General features: G+C 41.0%; 1 protein-coding gene across 2 annotated transcripts in view; it reads right to left on the reverse strand.

Annotated features, from left to right (window-relative positions):
• The window catches only part of CCSER1 (coiled-coil serine rich protein 1), a 911,764-nt gene extending 890,569 nt beyond the window's left edge, over nucleotides 1–21,195 (reverse strand). The window contains exon 1 of one of the 2 annotated variants that reach the window (XM_075849774.1): nucleotides 20,824–21,195. The gene's annotated coding sequence lies outside the window, so the exon portion shown is untranslated. Of the gene's footprint in view, nucleotides 1–20,818 lie in introns of both variants that reach the window. The other variant, XM_075849773.1, reaches the window with a different exon arrangement.
• Between the last annotated feature and the right edge of the window lie 674 nt (nucleotides 21,196–21,869).

Below are 21,869 nucleotides of genomic sequence, written 5' to 3' on the forward strand. Positions count from 1 at the left end.
GCCTGGACAACAAGCCCTGCCTGTTAAGAAGGGTCAGTTGTCGTCTAGTGTCACGCCACTTTTGGTAGGGAGTGATTGTTATAGGGTAACTAAGCATTTTGCTAAATTCTGTCAAGTCACAGTGATATAGCTGGGTGATAGGCAACTGATATGGGCACTTCTACACTAGTGTGATAAGAAAAACCTAACTAGGCATATCTAGGTAGATTTGCCATTCAGAATTATTGGAAAACTGGCTGACAACTTCTGTGGGAGCCTTGGTAGCAGCCATGTTGGTTGTCATCCAAGTTTCTCAGAAAACTATTTAGGGTGGTTATCTCATTAAGATTGGCGTGGGTCCGGCTACTCTCACCCCCGGCAATCCACTGCAGAGGAAATTTAGCATTATATGGCAGCCATTCTAATGAACGGAGAGCCGGGTCCAACAGAGTAGGAGACACAATTACTTAGCATCACTACCCTCTGTATAATAGATGGGGATCCTCAGCGGGGGTACCTTATCTATAACGTCTGCATGCCCTAATTGGGCATTTATGAGACATATAGAGTGGTTCCCTGTTCTGGCTCCTAGATATCATATGATATCCATATTTCCCACTGCGGCGTACGGGAATTGGTTGTCTTCATGAAACAATGCCCTTAAATTAGAAAGGACTGCATACAATTGTTAAAACATTGGTATAGGAGGACAGCTAAGGTACTTCTATTGGTAACTTTTTAAGGGAACAATGGTCTTTATACAGTTTATAATATAAAAAATAAATAAAAAAAAACTGTATTGAATATAACAAGTAAAGAATAAATTCTATTGTACATTATGGCAGATAAATCTGCATCTATAGGCTCTATGTTTGAGAAGGAAATTAAGGTGTTAATATATTTCCTTAGTCAAGATTAGCTGAAACAATTTACATATCTTAAAAATGACACTCTTTATCTAAATCCTTATCAATTGTCATGCTTTCCAAGGAAATGTCTCAAGATCTGTAAGAGCCTAAATTCTTTCAGGATTTAGAAGAGATTAACCCAGCTTCCCCGGGATGACAGAAACATAATGTACTGCAGGGCTGCACACACCAGTGTATTGTTTAATGGGGCTCTGTGTTATTATGACAAGCCTTACACAGCAGTGTCTCGCCACATCTGCGGGGATTATGTCAAGCACTGTTTACGGACATGTATTTTTATGAAATGCTTTACATTTGATGGGACATTGCTATCTACAATTATCAGGTTTGTATTATTGCTGTGATTGAAAGAATTTCTGGAAGAAAATACTGAAAGAGGACATTTAATGTAAAGTCATACTGCATCTAAAGGCTATGTCTACAAGTAGCGTAAACACTGGGATTTTCCGCAAAGGATTTCATTGCGGAAAATCTGCAGCGTAATACAGTAGGAGCAGATTTGAACAAATCTCATCTACATGCTGCGTAAAAAATCTGCAGAGAAAACATTCATAAATTGACCTGCGGCGCGTTTTTCTAAGCCGCAGCATGTCAATTTATGCTTTGGAATTGCTGCTTTTCTGCTACGCATTTTCCTCATTAATTTTTTTTTATGTAACTTGAGCATAAAACTATTTGTACATTTTACAAGCAATCTAGTTCTATAACAATAAGCTAAACAAAAATAAATTAAAGAGGCCACACACAGCCCCCTGTAGATAGCGCCACACAGCCCCCCCTCTTGTAGATGGTGCCACACAGCCCCTCCATGTAGAGGGTGCCACACAGCCCTCCCTTGTAGATGGTAGCACCCCCCTATGTAGATAGTGCCACACAGCCCCCCCTTCTAGATGGTGCCACACAGCCCCCCTTGTAGATGGTACCACACATCCCCCCTTTTCTAGATAGTGGCATACAGCCCCCTTGTAGAAAGTGGCACACAGCCCCCCCCCCCACTTGTGGAAAGTAGCACACAGCCACCGCCTTGTAGACAGTGGCACATAGGCTCCTTAACGCTACCGCTCTCTGCTCTGCCTGACTTTACTCATGTTTAGAAGCAGGTCTGAGTGAGGTCGGTGCCGGTCCAGGAATGAACCAGTCCAGTCACCTGGCCTGGGTCAGTCATCTGAACTCACATCACTGATGTGAGGTTAGTTGACTCTAGTCAGGTGACTTAAGTGGTCCACTCCTGGCACCGACCTCACTCAAACTTACTCACTTGGCTGCGGCCTGCATATTTTCATATTGAAAATATGTCCGCAGCCGTGTACTCTTCCGTTTGCACTGCACATGTCCTTCATGGCGCATGCGCAGTGCAATGGTCTGGGAGAATTAGAAAAAAACACCTGTTTTTGCGGACTGTACCAGCAGCGCCCCTGTTCTTCCATCCTAGTTGCGCCCGGGACACATGCCCCACCTGCCCCACCTAGCTACGCCCCTGGCAACGCGTCACTCTGTTCTCTGTACAGTCTGGCCTACTGGTGTGACGTTTCATCCCATGTGACTGCTGCAGCCAATCACAGGCTGCAGCAGTCACATGGGATGAAATGTCATCCCAGGAGGCGAGGCTGCACGGACAACAGAGTGATGTGTCGCCATGACTACGAAAAACTGCACCACAATTTGGTGCATTTTTTTTAACTGAAATTCTCTGCGGGTTCCAGGGCGGATACACTGTGTACTTTTATGCTTCATATCCGCCCTGTGTGAACATGGCCAAAAGAGGACAAAGGCCTACATGAGAATGGATTGTAGATTAGTATATCAGAATATGCAGAGGTGTAGCTGGGCTTTCCTTTACCCGGGGCAAAGATTTAGTTGCTACCCCTGGACAATGAAGAATATTAATATTATAATATGTTTTGGTGAATAAGGCCTAAGCTGGCCATATATTTTGGACGCCTGAAAAAAACAAATTAAACCAGACATCAACCTCAGGCAAACATCTGTAGAAAAATTGATCTGTGGTTCAAGTTGTGTTGAAAAAAATCTTTTGTCCAAACAAACTGTGTGCTCAGAGCAGATCCGGTCATTTATTTTCCCCAACACAATAGTGAATGGTCATGGTGTTATCTTAGCTTGACTCCAAATTTCTTGACCACTAGATTAAAGAGGCTCTGTCACCAGATTTTGCAACCCCTATCTGCTATTGCAGCAGATAGGCGCTGCAATGTAGATTACAGTAACGTTTTTATTTTAAAAAAACTAGCATTTTTGGCCAAGTTATGACCATTTTTGTAGTTCTGCAAATGAGGCTTGCAAAAGTCCAAGTGGGTGTGTTTAAAAGTAAAAGTCCAAGTGGGCGTGTATTATGTGCGTACATCGGGGCGTTTTTAATACTTTTACTAGCTGGGCGCTCTGACGAGAAGTATCATCCACTTCTCTTCAGAACGCCCAGCTTCTGCCAGATCACGCTGTGACGTCACTCACAGGTCCTGCATCGTGTCAGACGAGCGAGGTCACATCGGCACCAGAGGCTTCAGTTGATTCTGCAGCAGCATCAGCGTTTGCAGGTAAGTAGCTACATCGACTTACCTGCTAACGCCGATGCTGCTGCAGAATCAACAGTAGCCTCTGGTGCCGATGTGACCTCGCTCGTCTGACACGATGCAGGACCTGTGAGTGACGTCACAGCGTGATCTGGCAGAAGCTGGGCGTTCTGAAGAGAAGTGGATGATACTTCTCATCAGAACGCCCAGCTAGTAAAAGTATTAAAAACGCCCCGATGTACGCACATAATACACGCCCACTTGGACTTTTACTTTTAAACACACACACTTGGACTTTTGCAAGCCTCATTTGCATAACTACAAAAATGGTCATAACTTGGCCAAAAAGGCTCGTTTTTAAAAAATAAAAACGTTACTGTTATCTACATTGCAGCGCCGATCTGCTGCAATAGCAGATAGGGGTTGCAAAATCTGGTGACAGAGCCTCTTTAAAATGTAATGATTTTGCAAATAGCAACAGAGACCCAAATTTTAGAGCTACGAATCATGCACATTTATTTATTTTTATTCCACAATACTAGGTGTACTACCCTTAATAACTAATAACTACTTTTCTTGTCACTTTCCAAATTTGGTGAGCAACTAGAAAAGTCTCAAATTCGACTGCAAATTTGTCGCACATCGCCGTTTTTGCCATTTTTTTACGCCGTTTACGCTACACTGGCGTATACTGCATAATAATTGTGGTACGTTGTCTGTGGTAGCAAAAGTTTTTGGGATGTTAAGCTGAGTGGAAGGTTGTTGGATTTGTACAGGCAAGCCAATATGTAACAATCACATAACAGATAATCTAAATCATATAATCTGTACAGTACAATGATGAATATTGCACTGTATGGGGATGGGTAAAAGGTGTTAGGGTTGTCAACCTCTTCTTTTTCTTTTTCCATTTTTCGGGTCAAAAACTACCGCTAAGTTTGAAAGCCAAAAATTATTTATAAAGATATTGGGGCAGATTTAATAATACTGTGTAAATTTTAGACAGTGTAAACTTAGACAAGGCAGTCAGAGGATGCACCAAATGTATCACAGTGGCACACCCTGTATGATCATTTTGGTGCATCTAGCTAGACATGTTAGACACATTTCTCTTCCTTATACCACCTCTTGGTTGGCTTAGTTTGTGCCAGTTTTTTTGCCAACATTTTGCCGCAATTTTGATACACCGCGGCGCATTTAAAGCTACGCCTATTTCTGCTAAACTATGCAGTTTTCATCTATGTCGAAGAAAGTATATAAAATAGTTCACAAATGCATGGCATGTGCACTAAAATTCTATCTTACATTAACTATACAATCTGTCCTAATTTCAAAAGAATCTGTCTAAAAGTCTACACAAATGCTGGGTAAGGATGCTCTTTAGGACAGGTTAGAGACCTGTCCACACTGAGTAGTTTGACTTTGCCACTTTGTGTAATTGTAGCATGGTTCCGGATTGATGCACAGTCCAGACCCATCCCTTTACAAATACATTTTACAACATAATTCCTTTAAATGCCTTGTATAGTTTACCCAGATGACTTCTTTATTACAGATCTGCCTAAAAGTAGTCTACACTTTCAATAGCTGTCGGCCGATCCTCTCGTTTGGCCAACAGCAATTTCTAACAAACTCCCCATACATATTCCCGCTCGGTTCAGATGGGTGTGCATGTATTTTCACTTGTAGAGGGTAGTAAGCTTCTGCCAGACACTTCTGGTGGCTGGTTATCTTCCTTAAAAGCAAAAGGATCACCATTGAAATTCAACATGCCCGATCGTTCTTTGCTCCATACACATTAGCTGGTCAACCGGGCCCGCCAGAATCTGGGTATCGGCCGACATTGACATAATGTGTATGGGGGCCTTTAGACTTTAAAGAGACACACTAAGGTAAAACGTCACACTCTCGTATTGATAATTTAAGGAAATATATAGGTTAGGGCAGCGGCATAGGAACAGGTGCCAATACAGGCTGGTGACTACTCTGGATCTCCACTCACCGTTACTGACATGAACTTGCATTATACAATTGAAGAGTTCTGATCAGTTGTTATGTGACATTTCTGGGTCTCGCATCACCTAAAAAAGTTCTAATTGTGTAACATGTCACAGTAACACTACAGTTTCCTACATTGGAGAAAAAAACTGGACTGTACATGCACTTTGTATACATTGATCATTTATTAATTTCATATGAAAAAGAATATACAAGTGTAAAGTTCTGGCAATGCATTCTAGTATCCCAGCTACAATCTAGTTATAGTAATGCATTCTGTACCTCCCATTGAGCAACACACAGTGTACTCTTCAGTGTCAAAACATCAGGGGACACAAGTGTAGTAGTAGAATTCTCTAATAATTTATTCTGCTTGTTATATAGCACTACTTCCATTGAATCCTGTTTCCCTTGTTATGATGAAATTGCTTTATGCCGAAGATCACATATGTCCTTTTAATGGAAGCACAGCAATTTTTGTACGATACTTTATGTCCTTGATCAAAATAAACAGCAGGGAGGCTGAATCAAAGCTACACAACGCATGTGCAGAAAACAAAAGAGGATGAAAAAATAATACTGTACATGTTGTAAAATAGGGAAACTGCAACTGTCAGATGAATGGTCTCAGGACTGGGTCACAGTTACAAAGTTATATTCCGTTGGTCACGGAAAGCGAGAGAAGTAGTTGAACTCTAATGTACTATGCACAAGAAGTAGAAAAAAAAAAAAAAACAATCGGGGGGAATCCATCAAACACTGTAGGTACGTTTTTTTTGCGTAGATGCACAATAATTTTTTGACTTTTGCATATTTACAGTGCCTTCGCCATTTTTTCTAAAAAGTGTGTAAGTACTTAGTGGGAGGAGGCATGACCACTCACGGGCCATCAAATTTATTATAATTTTTGCCAGAAAATAGAATTAATTATTGCGGAAATCTGCTACCGTTTCATTTTAGCGATCAGTAAGTGTCTCAGTGCTCGGACCCCCATCAATCAAAACTTCTGACATGTCACTATGACATGTCAAATGTTATTTGAAAGTATAGGTACATTTTAAGAAGCATACACCCCTTAATAAATGAAGCACATTTTATCTCAGCGCTCTTTATATTAAGACTGGCATATGAAATAATAAATCTGCCCCAATGTTTTTATTACACAAAGTACATTCAATATAAATAAACATAGAAATGCTACCGTCTGGGTAGGATGATGATAGCGTAAAAACTGTCTTCGTCCTAAAATACCAGTATCCATAAATTATCATATACAAGGAAAGTTAAGTATAATGTAAAATAGAGAAAAAATCATGGAAGAAATCCTCCAGCTCACCATTAGCAGATCTTCAGTGCAGGCTGCGCCCGGATCCCCGTGACGGCAACGTCCGAAACGCGTAGGCATCAGCGAATATCGCTAACCACCCTTGTACTTTATATATTAATTTTTAAGAAGTTTTGAAATAAAATTGGAACTGTATTTCCTTTTAAACTATTTTGCGCTGGATCACTGCCTTTCTTCCTATAATGTAAAATAGTAATACAAATCACAAAGATTTCATAAAATATTACAAGCCAGTATGTGGTAGAGTATTATAGGGCTAGGGTTCCAATGCCCCTCATACGCTGACCATTTTGTACTTGGCTTTGATATCCTTTCTCCAGGATTAAATAGTTAGGCCTTATTCACACTAACGTATTTATGGCCTGTGTGCTGTCAGTTTTAACAATGGACAGCACACTAACCCATGCAATTCAATGGGGCTAGTCACAAATCAGTTTTTCTTCACAGAGCGTCTGTCCGTTGCGAGAAACTCACAGAATTCCCTAATCTGGTCTGTTTTTGCAGTCCAGTCTCGCCATTTAAAGTCTATGGGTGTGTGAAAAATAAACGGACATCACACGAACAACCTCCTTGTACTGTCAGTTTTTCATGGATTAGTTGCTAAAGAAATGCAGAAAAAAAAGTGAAATCATGAAGTGCTAGCAGAAGAAAAAAACGGTTGAGAAAAACCGATGACACATTGAAACCACTTAACACGAACTTTTAGGGCAGATACAGACGGACGTTGCGTTTTTGCGCGCGCAAACAACGCTGTGTTTTGCGCGCGCAAAAACCATTTGACAGCTGCGTGTGTCATCCGTGTCTGATGCGCGGCTGCGTGATTTTCGTGCAGCCGCCATCATAGAGATGAGGCTAGTCGACGGCCGTCACTGTCCAAGGTGCTGAAAGAGCTATCGAATAACCTGTTGAAAAAAAAGAAAAAGTTCGTACTTACCGAGAACTTCCCGGCCGTTGCCTTGGTGACGCGTCCTTGGTGACGCGCCTCTCGACATCGGGCCCCACCTCCCTGGATGACGCGCCAGTCCATGTGACTGCTGCAGCCTGTGCTTGGCCTGTGCTTGGCCTGTGATTGGCTGGAGCTGTCACTTGGACTGAATTGTCATCCCGGGAGGTCAGACTGGAGGAAGAAGCCGGGAGTTAGCGGTAAGTCAGAACTTCGTTTTTTTTTCTACAGGTTCATGTATATTTGGATCGGAAGTCACTGTCCATGGTGCTGAAACAGTTTAACTCTTTCAGCACCATGGACAGTGACTATCTCCTGACGTCGTGTACCGATAACTTTTTTGCCGGGTTCGGCCAAAACGAGTTCGGCCGAACCCGGTGAAGTTCGGTTCGCTTGTCCGGCTTCGCTCATCGCAAAGACACTCCGTTTGGATGGTCGGAAACAGAAAAGCACGTGGTGCTTTTCTGTTTACATTCATCCTTTTGACAGCTGGTGCGCTGTTTCAGTCGGTTCGCACGGAAGTGCTTCCGTGCAACCTGCGTGGTTTTCACGCACCCATTGACTTCAATGGGTGCGTGATGCGCGAAATACGCAGAGTTATTGAACCTGTCGCGCTTTTTGCGCAGCAGACAAACGCTGCACAAAAAGCACGGACTGTCTGTACTGCCCCATAGACTTGTATTGGTCCATACGTGCCGCGTGAAAACCACGCGGCCCGCACGGACCGAATACACGCTCGTGTGAATCCCCCCTTATATGGATGAAATATGGTCCGTTTTTTTTGTGGACATAGATCGGGGCATACTTGTGTGAATAGGGCATTACTGAGAGTCTAAAACCATGTTGCAAATAATGGGCAGCTGAATATCATATCTATCCGTCTATCATCTAAAGCATTTTTAAAATATCAAATTATACTGGACATTTGTTTCTTACATATGTTATATATAAACATTTTGGATCTTCTGGTCCTTTAACTAGTGGTCTCATAACTTTTTAATATTTTGGGATGTTGTTACTCAGGGGCCACATGCGGCTCGTAAGCATTTCTTGTGTGTCTCCCGATTGCTAACACGTTTGTCTGACAGCTTTCTCCAGGGCTGATCTCAGGAAGAAATAGTTATAAGATAGCAGTTGCTGATTGGCTGCTTTCTTGTTAGTTAGAGAGCAGCGCAGGACCACATTTTGTCGAAATCGGAGAGAATCCTTTTATGAAATTCTATAAAATGTTGTCAAACCTGCTTCTATTGAAGCTGCATCATGGTATCATATAACAGTTTTTATAAGTGATTTATAGCTTTATTTTTTTTCTCCACTGAGGTCGCACTGCAAAAATACAAGAAGAATTCTGAATTCCGTAAAACCTAAAAAGCATGTTTTTCTACCCCATAGGGTGCTGGGTCTTTTAGGACACATTTAGACGTGGCAGAATTGCTGTTGAATTCTGCTGTGGACAGTCCGCAGTGGAATTCTGCAGCAGCCGTATTTTACATTTGCTTCTATACATTTTTAGGAAACTTAGTTCAGATATTGCGGAAATTTACTGTGCGGAATTTAGGCTGCGGTGCAGAATTTTCCCTCCTCAGCATGCTCATTATGTTGCGGAGAAGCAGCCAAATTTCGCTGCGGATTTCAGCCTTTGCATTGCAAAGGCTGAAATCTGTAGCAAGTCTGCAGTGATATCCACAATGTCTGAATTACCTGTCAAATATGAAAATGTTGCTGCAAATTCGCAAGGAATCTGCAGCAATATTTTCAGAGGAAAAATTCCACCACGTCTGAACATGGCCTTAAAGCTTCCAATCATGACTATGTAACATCTGCCTGCTGCCCCTCTGAGGCAAATCAAACAACATGTTCTTTTCTGCAGTTGTCCTGCTCCTTTAGGGCATGTTCATACGGCTTATTTTCTGACGTTTTTCGGGACGTAAACGGCCAAAAAACGGCCGAAAAATCAGAAGCAGAACACCTCCAAACATCTGCCCATTGAGTACAATGGGAAAAACGGCGTTCTGTTCCGACCGGGGTTTTTTTTATGTGGCCGTTTTTCAAAACGGTCGCATAAAAAAAATACCCGCGATAAAGAAGTGCATGTCACTTCTTGACCCATTTTTGGAGCCGTTTTTCATTGACTCTATAAAAAAGCTGCTCCAAATACGTCCGTAAAAAACTATGTGAAAAACACAGGTTGCGAAAAAAACGGCTGAAAAGCAGGATATATAGGCAAAATGCATCTGCACTATCCCTATATTTTTGTTATGTTGGTATGGCTGTACAGTATGTATGAATGGATAGATGAACTCGTACAGGAGACCAGGTTCCTTACTTCAGCGGTAAGGGCGGAAGCCCTTTAGCATATGCTCGTACATGTCAGATTTGTTGCAGAAATTTCTGCAACTGTTCCATTAATCTAAATGGGGATTGTAAAAATCCTTGCACATGCTGCAGAAACTATCTTATTTAGTTCTATGGAAGAGATTTTTATTCTCAGACCCTTAAGGGCATGCCCAGATGTGGCGTATTTTTTCCGCCACTGTCCGCATCAATGCCGCACATAATCTGCGTTGCAGATTCTGTTGCGGCTCTGCCTAAAATGGGCATTAAATTGATGTGGACTAGCCATTGCGTATTGAGGGGAAAGTACTTCCCGTAGACCTAGAAATACATAGGTCCAGCCAGAATGAAGAAATGTCATGTTAGTTAAACCAATACGCTCCGCAGCACACATAACATCTACATAACATCTGGGGACTTCATTGCGTAATTTTGACTTGTATATAGTTAAATAAATTACATATATATAGTATATGGAAAAATAAAACTATAGCAACTCTTCTTCGTTCCTGCTCCACTTCTACCTGCTGATCCCTACCGCTGGCTGTTTACCATCTTGCACATTGTACATAGCAAATTCCATCGCAGTGGATGGTGAGAGACTGCCATGCCCACATGAGCAACATGTCATTAATAGGGTTGTTTCAAGTAGACTGAAGACTGTCTCATAATGCCCTATTAGAGCATACAGATGTTTTAAAGAAAATGGAGAACTGCCAAGTAATAGAGGCATGGACCTGGCTCTCCGGTGCATTGCATGGTTGCAAATACATTTAAATGGTCGGCATGTAGTACTACATTTTCCCTGCAGTTGTCACTTCAGGGGACATGTAAAAATGGCCGGATCTTTACCGGAGTTGAAAGCTGATGGCCAGTCGTTTCTAATACTAGATAAGCTGACGGCTGGTATATGAAAAAGGGGCTGTCAAGATGTGCAAACAGCGAGCACAATGGATGGGGAAGTGTATTAAAAAGATATTACAGCCATACATCCCTAGCTATATACTCTAGGAAAAAAATTTGAATGTATGTGACTTTTTTTTTTCTTATTAAACATAATAAAATGGTACAAAATATAACTATTAACTAATAAAAATATAGAGTATTTACATTTTCTAATTCAAAAACAGCATCAGGAATTCCTGCTTGTCTCTTATACATCCATTTATAATAAGTTTGGTAGTAAAACACAGTAAATATGGGAATTTTTCAACTCTAGCTGTTTCCTTTTTTTCTTTTCCATTACAAATGTCTCTCCCGAAAACCATTTTGGAAAGGTTTAGAGCATTTAGCAGCTTCTAAGAGAACAACTGAGGCTACCTATATTCCTAAAAGGAGGATTAATAACCTTTATAATCAAGCAGATTTTTACCATAGCAGCAGAAAATTACTAAAGAAATCCAATAAACTAGGATTAGACCGCAGGACACTAACCTCCTGTAGAATCTGTCCTTTAAATATGCTAACTGAACATTTTTCCTTTGGCAATTTTCCCATATGTTAAAATAGGCCCAGTGGCACTGGCTCTTGTATTGTAATATTTCATCGTGCTGTCTGAGACAGCATGGGCCATTTAAAGAGCCACTGTACATTTCTCTAATCAAATCTTTTATGATTTCCATTACACAAGGAAAATGACTTGTTCGTTCATCCTGGGAATCATGTATGGCACTGTGAAATAAAATCTATTAAATTAAGGAAAATCAATGAGGTTTCTCTTGTATGGGAGGATAAGACATGGTCATGGATCCTACCGTATAGAAAGATCTAAGGCCGATTACATGCCAAAAGCAGTTCAAATGATATCAATTTACAGCTCTCTGTTGTTTCCCTTTACCGAGTCTACAGCACAAACGTCCTTTCATCTCAAATGCCCAATTAATATTCCGTAAAGATAGCAGATGATACATTTATTTTTCCTAAACATTACTGCACTCAGTCTGCCGGAAAGAATGAGTTTCTATATTATTTTCAGTGCCACTGTACAAGGTGAATAATAGGGACAATTTCCACAATGCTTTAATTTAGGGACATTTCCCCTTTAAATAATTAAAAAAAAAAGTAAAATAAAAAACTCCCCAAAGAAATTCTTAAAATCTTTCATCCCCACTGCTCGCTGTAACATTCATGTCATGGCTTCTTTTGTAACTATGTTAAAAATTCTATGTAAATATTTTTTTAGTTATATCTGTCTTTGGGAAAGTTGGGTGACAACAAGTATGACCGATACTTCAACTCTCACAGGAGTAGTTATTCAAGTGTTTGGGCTTTTAATGGAATGTTTTTGGAATGTATTACTACTTAGGTAGGCTACTTTGGGCCAGTGCAAAATCTATAACAGGACTCCTGAAATATCAAGCATAGATGTTTTCTGGTGTTTTAAACTGGATGAAAAAATGTTTGTAGAAACGCCAGCGTTTTATCAAATTATAACAGCGTTTTATGTTGTTTTTAGTGACTTTTTTGGTGGTGTTTCTTATTTAGTGTAATTTTTCCTGCGGGAAAAATGAAATCCCCAGAGCAAGCTGCTTATGGATAAAAACGCCACTGACCACGAAATGTAACCAAAAACGGAACAAACCAAACTGCAGTTGAATGTAGTGCATGTTATATAGAGTTTATTGTAACTTCTGGCCCCACTAAAAAAAACGCATAAAAAAAAACCTGTTAGGGCATGGCCACACGTAGCGGAATTGATCTGGAATTCCGCTGCGGACACTCCGCAGCAGAAATCCGCAGCGGACCCGTTTCTCCATTGCCTTCCACAGCTTTGTGGTTGGGTTCGTTTGCACGTTGCGGACAATTCCGCTGCGGAGCATAGGCTGCGGTGCGGAATTTGGTGTCCGCAGCATACAATGGTTGTTGCGGAGGTGTGGCGGACTGTTTGCGGACTCATTGCGGAATTTCTCCATTGACTTCAATGGAGATTCTAAGTTCCGCAATGAAGTCCGCAGATGTTAAGTACATGTTATGTGTGCTGCGGAGCGTATTGGTTGTTTAACTTGACATTTCTTCATTCTGGCTGGACCTATGTGTATTTCTAGGTCTACAGCCAGACTGAGGAAGTCAATGGGGCTCCCGTAATTACGTGTGACTACGTGCGTGCACCCATAATTACGGGTGACTACGTGTGTGCACCCATAATTACGGGTGACTACGTGTGTGCACCCGTAATTACGAGAGCGTTGCTAGGCGACGTCAGTAAATAGTCACTGTCCAGGGAGCTGAAAGAGTTAAGCGATCGGCAGTAACTGTTTCAGCACCCTGGACAGTGACTACTGATCACAATATACATCAACCTGTAAAAATTCTCAATAAAATGTTGATCATTAAGCGAAGTTTCCTTTCCCTCCAGGGACTTTTGTTATTTCTGTTTGCTTGTCTGTTACTATGTGTTTCTTCTGCATTGAATTTGATAAGTATACTGCTTGATATGTATTGAGCGGCCTGCGAGCCTACCTTTATCCACCTCCTTCCTTGGTACCTACATATTTTTCAAATGCTCTTGTTCTTTTGTTCAATATAAATAATTTTAAAAATTCCATCAATTATCCCTGTTTTGAAGGTTTTTTTATTACTGAAAATTTCTGTTCTTAATTATCTTGGTCTCCTACATGGGTAAAGATACTAAGTGACACCCACTATTGGCAATGAATATAGTGCCCTTAGGGTATGTGCACACGGTAGCTGTCATTTACGACTGAAATTACAGCCTGTTTTCAGAAGAAAACAGCTGCGTAGTTTCAGCCGTAAATTCTCCTCCTCGTAATATGCGAGGCGTCTGTGACGCTCGTATATCTTGAGCTGCTCTTCATTGAGTTCAATGAAGAACGGCTCAAATTACGTGGCAAAGAAGTGCCCTGCACTTCTTTGCCGAGGCAGTCAATTTACGCGTCGTCGTTTGACAGCTGTCAAACGACGACGCGTAAATTACAGGTCGTCTGCACAATACGTCGGCAAACCCATTCAAATGAATGGGCAGATGTTTGCCGACGTATTGTAGCCCTATTTTCAGGCGTAAAACGAGGCATAATACGCCTCGTTTACGCCTGAAAAAAGGTTGTGTGAACCCAGCCTGAGGATATGACATCCAGCTTTCCAGAGAACCTGTATGGCTTATAAGTCTATTAAGCCTAAGCGAGTTACAGAAAAACCTAAACACGCTCGGCAATTTCTGTCATTCTCATAGATTTCATTCTCTCAGGTCACCATCGCGGGCTAATCTAACTTGTAGAACAGAGGTCAGGGGAAAGTGTTTTCCCGACGGGTGAAGGTCTCGAAAGACAAAACATTAAGGGTATGTTCACAAGGCTTATTTTTGGCCGTGTTCCAGGCCGTAAATGGCCAAAAAGCTGTTGAGAAAATCGGAAGCAGAACGCCTCCAAACATCTGCCCATTGATTTCAATGGGAAAAACTGAGTTCTGTTCCGACAGGCCGGTTTTTTTACGCGGCCGTTTTAAAAAACGGCCGCGTAAAAAAACGGCCGCGAAAGAGAAGTGCATGTCACTTCTTGAGATGTTTTGGAACCGTTTTTCATAGACTCTATAGAAAAACAGCTCCAAAAACGGGCGTTAAAAACGCCACAATATTCACATAAGACTGACAATTCCTTTAAAAAGGACGAGGAACGTGAATGGACATAAGGATTGTGCTGAAAATAATGATTTTCTGCTATCAGGAAACGACAACTTTATCAGAATCAAAATCCACCCTGGAAATTAGAGACTTGCGGAGACGAGGCAACAAATGTTCTCATAATTTATTGACTTTCAACAATGGCCTGCAGGCCAAACCTTTATTTACTTTCTTCCAGATTTGTCAAACAGTACAACATCTAAAAGAAACACATACATAGAAAAATCACCAGGAGGCTATATACAGTATGTTTTCTTCTATCACTGTGAGTAGGGTTACTATAGCAACACACAACAAGAATGGCTGATATCAACTCTAACTTCACAGATATTACTGCAATTAATGTATAAAATGTAACAGAGAATGTGAGGAAAGGGCTGAGGGGGCCCAAGGAGGTGCAGTGAAGGTAAGGAACATCTCCATGTTATGTATACATACAGTCATTTATCACACACCACTGTATCCTTGTGTCACTGCGACAGGGAAATCATGCTCTCTTAGAATATGTTCACACAGCCGTAAACGCCCGAAAAACGGCTGAAAAATCTGAAGCAGAACGGAGCGTTTTTCGCTGCATTTTTTTACGCGAAAAAGAAGTGCAGGACACTTCTTGGGACGTCTATGGAGGAGCCGTTTTCCCGCGAAAAACACTGAAAATTTTCTCTTGAAAACAGCTCCGTATTTTGAGACGTTTTTGACTCTGCGTGTGAACATACCCTTAGGCCTTGTTCACATTTGTGTTCGGTATTTCATAGGAGCAGAGCACGAACATACTGGAAGCACCGACACCGTTGCATGAAGGACACCATCTGTGTCGGACGGAACCCATTGGAGGGAATTTATTAAGACTGCCGTTTCATAGACCGAAAAGTTGGAGTAAACCCCGACACAAAATCCTCTTAATAAATGTGTCGCTCCTTCCGGCTGGGCCGTGCGCCACAATTGTGGTGCAAAGACTGCAGCAATGCGTCATACATTCTCCCTCTTAGCCAAAAAACAAACAAACACATTCTCACATCAGCGCTCCTCTACTCAGCTCCGGCTCCTTCGTCACTCCTACAAGGACCTGACACAGCTTATAGGAGTCCGTTTCACAGTGGCTTAGTATTATTTATTCTAACACTTTGGCATTTAGCTTTTATATATTTTTATTTTTGGTATTGATCCACTTAGAATGTTTTTCTGATCTAGTACTACGGAATATTTATTATGAATTATAACACTGGGGTTTATGCACTGGTCTTATCACACAATATATACTCAAAATGTGTCAGTGACCTGGACATGTGTTTTTGATATACTGTGCAACCATTATTGTATCTAGACCACTATACTGTCCTGGCCAAAAGTTTTGAGACTGACACAAAGTTTGGATTTCACAAAGTTTGCTGCTTCAGATGTTTCTATGGTATACTGAAGTTCAATTAGGCCCTGTTCACACTGAGTTTTTTTGCAGGCAGAAAATTCTGCCTCAAAATTCCATCTGGAACTTATTGGGAAGTTTCCTCCAGTTTTTAAAGATGTTTTATATTTCAATACATTTTACAATGTAGATACGTACATATGACTATGTAGTATCTGTTGGTCTTTGTAGGTTTAGGCTACATTCACACGAACGTGGCCTACCTCGGACGTGAAAAACTGCCGTTTTTCACGTCCGAGGTGCACCCGTGCGGGACGTGTTATCACGCATCCCCCCCAAAGACTAGAGTCTACCGAGGGGTGCGTGAAGCACAAAAAAATAGGACGTCTTATATTTTGCCACGGACCCTTCACACACTCCGTTGAAACAACGGTCGTGTGACCGGCCCCATTGATTTAGATGAGTCTGTGTAATGGCCATTGTTTTAAAGGCCGTGAGACGGACGTAATTCCCGCTCGTCTGAATGAGCCCATATATATATATATATATATATATCAGATGCCGTCTTTGATGATTTATCCGTAAACTAGCAGGTCATTTACGACTGCATACTTTTTCTGCACTTATACAGTTGCATATTAGTTAAGTAACCTTATATTCGACGCAGAACTCCAACGTCATCAGTGCTGTGTCGCATACAACGTCCTGATCGAGGGGGCAAGGTAGTGCTCTAGCGCGGGCCTCTATCTTGCTACGCCCCATGGATTGAAATCTACACAAGCTAGGAGCTGGTGTATGTTTCCAATATCATTTATGCTAGTTTACTGGAATAAATAATAATACATTTGTTGGGCCTTGGCGGCCATGCCCCCTTCCCACAAAAGTGGCGAGGGTAGCGGAAAAGACCAAAAGTCGCAGTATGCACTGCAAATTGAGACTTTTTGTCTCTTTTGCGACTTTTCTATGCTAGAAAACTGGCGTCGAAATGTTAATAAATTACTCCCATTGTCTTTAGTGTCCGTCGTTTTACCATACAAAAAAGCGCAGCATGCTTTGCTATTTTTTTCCTGCGTTTTGACAGGATTTGTGAATGAAGATAGGAACAAAGCCTTAGTCCCCAAAACATCAGTTTGAGAATGCACCCCATCCCTGAAGTAAAATTATAGCTGCCGTATTCCCCTTCACCATTAATCCTAAAGTTTGCCATACACATTAGATTAATGTCAAACTAACCTGCTGATTTCAATCATCTAATGTGTATGGGGGCCTCCGAACTCTCCCACAACTACAGATGTCAGGGGAGAGAGGGATCGGGCAATTGGATTTCAAGCCGTGCGTGCATGTGTATGGAGGGATTGGGAGGAATAGCTGTTGGCTGCTCTAATGTGTATGGCTAGCCTTAGATTTCTTATTTATAGCACATACTCCACATTTCAGCTACCGAATGCCCTAATTTAAAGGAATCTGCCTCTGAGACAGATTCCATTTTGGGCATCTATTTGATCTGCTAATAAGAGTAAGCAGGGGGTACAATTGCACCCACTAAATGACCCACCTCTCTCAGTTGGGAGGGATCCACTAGCTTACTGCTACTAGAGGATTACTAAAAAAAGCATCTTATATTTATATACATTACAGCTACTTATCATTAAAAGCATATAACACTAGCAAAACTAGCAGGCCGGCAATGCAGAGATGGATAAGTCCAGCTAATACATTTTAAATCCCTTGTAAACATAAGGAGTGAGACGTTTCCTGAAGTCACATGCGCTGTCACAACTTTCGTATGTGCCTCTTTACAAGGAATTCCTCTTTGGAGCACTTCTGGTTGAAGAATTACAGACCAGCCATGGTATGTGAGTATAAAGTTACGCAACGGGCTGATATTACATAACCAGTTTTCTGTTGCGTTCCCTTTATTACAATGATATGAATCATTGCCTGTGGCTTTTGAGTACTTCTCCACCTGTATGCAAACATCTAGGCATAAATAAAAGACAGAGAAATTTAGAATCTCTCCCAGGAGTCGCTATTTAGTGCCGTCTGAACGTAATCTTGAGGGAAAATCATTAAAAGGGTATTTATCACCAAACCTCATTACATTAGGGCATCTCCCTAAAAAAGATGAACTAGTGAGTGCTAGCACCCAGAACATTATCCCTGCCTTTAAAAAATCTGCTGGATGGGTACACAGATCCATATGGAGAGCACTCTGTTCCCATTTATCATTGCATTGAAACGAATAGCCTTAGGGCCCGCCTGACAGGTGACATACAATGTTCCAGCCTTCATTGAGAAATATAAGATTCCCTTAGGGGGTAACTGACCCTGAACATTATATATATACACATAAGGGAGGACGTAATTTAAAGATTAGATTAGAAATAAAGGACAACACCATTTCTTTCTACAGTCAGTCGGGCGCTGTGCCTGTGTGGGTGGTAATGCTGGATGACACATACAAACTTTACATGCACATACATAACATGCATGTTCAGCGGAGAACATCAACATGTACAAGACAGTGTAATTCAAGTTAAAAATTATTCTATTCTTGTAGAACAAACGTGAAAAAAAAAAAGACATTGGTCCTGAGTATGTATTAGAATAAAAATAATCTACAACTTTAGTCAAGTCTGTCGGCAAACGTTCTACTACATCCTCTATACACACAAGTATTAAACCATCACATTCCAGTAGAGAATAGGATGTAACCAACCAAGGATATTAACAGCAAAGTCAACAGATATCATTAAGTAAATGTGGAGTGGAAAGCTCTATCATAGAAACAAGGAACTCAACTTGATAGACTGACACTGTTTTTTTTAGGAAGTTCCAGTGCCAACCTCTGATCGACTGACATGTAAATCCCCCCTTTTTTTTTTAAAGAAAAGGCTCTTCAGCAGCTCCAGTGTAAAGTATACAGTACTGTGCCGCAGCTGTTGCAGATCTTCTTTGCAAAACAGGATGTGAATGCTTCATATCAATAAATCAATCAATGGTGGACAGGAAGCTCCCCTTTACTCCCCAAAAAGAGTTTTAGCAGCAGTTGAGTTTTATATTATATGGAATAATGTACCCTTTCAGAAAATTATTAAACACATTAGAAGTAGGGGTTTATTATTCCATATATATTATATTATGGATAATATATAATATAAGATGGAAATCAATAGTGTATGTCTGAACTTCAGTGCATAATTCACTATATTTCTCTATACCCTTCTACCTAGGCACGTATAGGGTAAACAATAGTTTCTGATAATGCCACTGGCACATGTCACTTATTACTTTCAGCATAATACATACAATGTAAAAGAACAGCTTTATACATATATCATCATCATCATCATCATCATCACAATAGTAAGCAAATAAATGTGTTCTTCATCTCAACATTTCAATACATTCCAGATATAACTGTGATGGCACTTTGTTCTATATCAATATATTCTCATATTTTAAGAAAATTACAATATCAATCCCCCATGAAAACATATGTATGGCTTTACTGGGAAGCAATAAAACAAACATTATATTCTCTTTATTTATAAATTGTAAGAACTGATGATTGGAAAGTTGACCTTGTGATTCTGATCCAAACCCTTGCCCATAGCACGGTACTTCTCTATGTGTAGAGTAGAGCCCATATAAAAGTTAGCACAAGGTGATTCAATATTTGTAGGGCTAAATCCTGTTGTACGATTCTGCATTTCTAATGAATGGCAGCACAAGTTTAGAATGACATACTATAGAATGTAGTTAATGGGATGGACACATTGGGTTTGTACACTCAATATAATCCTCAGTGAGTAAGTGTAGGAGTGAGCAGTGATAAATATAGGAGTTATTGCTATGCATCATATGTGCTGTGTATAACTAGTAATACTTGTACTGCCGGTATAATTATTGCCTCCAATTGTTTCTCACTCATTTTTGTTATCTAAGTGTATCACATATACAGAAGTACAAGTCTATATACTAACTGGCACACAATCACTCCAGCAGGGACCCTAAGGGTGTATTCACACGTGCAGGTTTTGATCAGGTTTTTTTAAAGCCAAAACCAGGTATAAATGACATATACTACTTCTCTTATTACAATCCACTCCTGATTTTGCTTTCAAAAACTGCATAAAAAAAACCTAATGAAAAGCTGCACATGTGTATACACCCTAAGGATGGGGCTGACAGCTCAGTGTGTGAGTTACTTTTCCGTTAGATCCCACACATGGCATAAACAAGCAGAACAAAGCAATTTGTTCAGTATAATTCCCTGATTGACAAAGCGTGCTAGAGCCCATGAAATGGGGAAGCGAGCAATATCTACTCTAACAAAACACCTTTCATAGTCAATTCCCCTGTTTGAAAGGACTGCGGTTTTTCCGGGATCTCTGCAGCCTTCTCCTGCTCGCATGCTGCAGTACAGACACAAACCCGCTCAGCTGTGATCACACTGCACATGACAGCACAGGAGGATCAGGTTACTGGCACTGCAGATCATGCCAATGACAACAGCTGGAGTACCATCCACCTGTCAAATGATCATCATCATCCACAACCCTGGTGACCCTGCATCACCCCCAGCGGGCACCTGCCACATAATCCTGTATATATCACACAGGCCTGGAGCATGCACCTGAAGAGAGGATGAGGGTCATCTGTCTGCATGGCCAAAACTCCCCATCTGTTCCAACAAGTCACACACTGAGTAAAGGAGAGAGGAGGTTAGGGAAACATCTGCAGTGGCAGTGACAAGCTACCTTACTGTGTCTGATAGATCCCTCTCCGCTTGCTCTGTTCTCCTCTTTCTGCTGATGTGCTGTAAAGCGTTTCGCAGATCCTTGGCAGTTCTAGTTGATCATAGTAAAAATCCTCATGCCAGGGGTCTCCATGCCAAGTCCTCCCAGCCTGGTGAGGCAGAGTAGTTGTGAAGTGGACGGATTGGTAGCCTCTCAGGCAGCTGATTGTGAAGGGGAAGAAGAGAGCAGAGGGAGGAGCAGAAGGAAGGGCTCAGTCACTGGATTAGGAACAACTATGTGCGTGTGTGTATATACTATGGGAATCCAGCACTGCCACCTCATAAGCAAAGCAGCTCAAGATCAACCTCTCGCCTTCCTCTCTCCTCCCTTAGCTCTTACGTTGGATTCCCGTCCAGCCTTCTTTCCTCACAGCTTTATTGAACGGACACTGAGAGGATTGCGATAATGGAGCATACTCTCATCTTCGACAGCTATTGACGAGTGCTGGGGACTCAGCAGCCTCATTTCTGCAGGCATAGTGAAAGATCCCTGGATATAAGCTATTGAAGGAGTTGTCCGGTTGATGCAAATAATGTATAATTAAAAGTTATACGATTTTCCGACATACTTTCTGTATTAATTCCTCATGCTTTTCAAGATCTACTTGTTGTTATTCAGTAGGAACATTCATTGTTTACTTCCAGTGGGTAAAATTCTGTCCATGGTCATGTGACGGACACACAGGTGCTGGGATCGTTAGAAGACACAGCTCTGATACACATACTGTAACTGTAAGGCCGCTTTCACACGAGCATAATATGGCTGCTTTTTTATTGCTTTTTTTATATTGGAAAATTGTTTACATTTTCATTATATTAAAAAATAACATTATTTGATAAAAGTGGAATTCCCGTTAAACAAACAACCCTTACACTCACTGCGCAATAATTACATTTATAAATTACTATCCGGCTTTTACATGGTTACAGGAAAACACTTTGATATAAATTATTTATCAAAAGAGCAATTTCTTAGAAAGTTTCTAAACCGGAAGCAACTATTATACAGATGC

This window comes from Rhinoderma darwinii, chromosome 1 (genome assembly GCF_050947455.1).
Source record: "Rhinoderma darwinii isolate aRhiDar2 chromosome 1, aRhiDar2.hap1, whole genome shotgun sequence".
Taxonomy (NCBI): domain Eukaryota; kingdom Metazoa; phylum Chordata; class Amphibia; order Anura; family Rhinodermatidae; genus Rhinoderma; species Rhinoderma darwinii.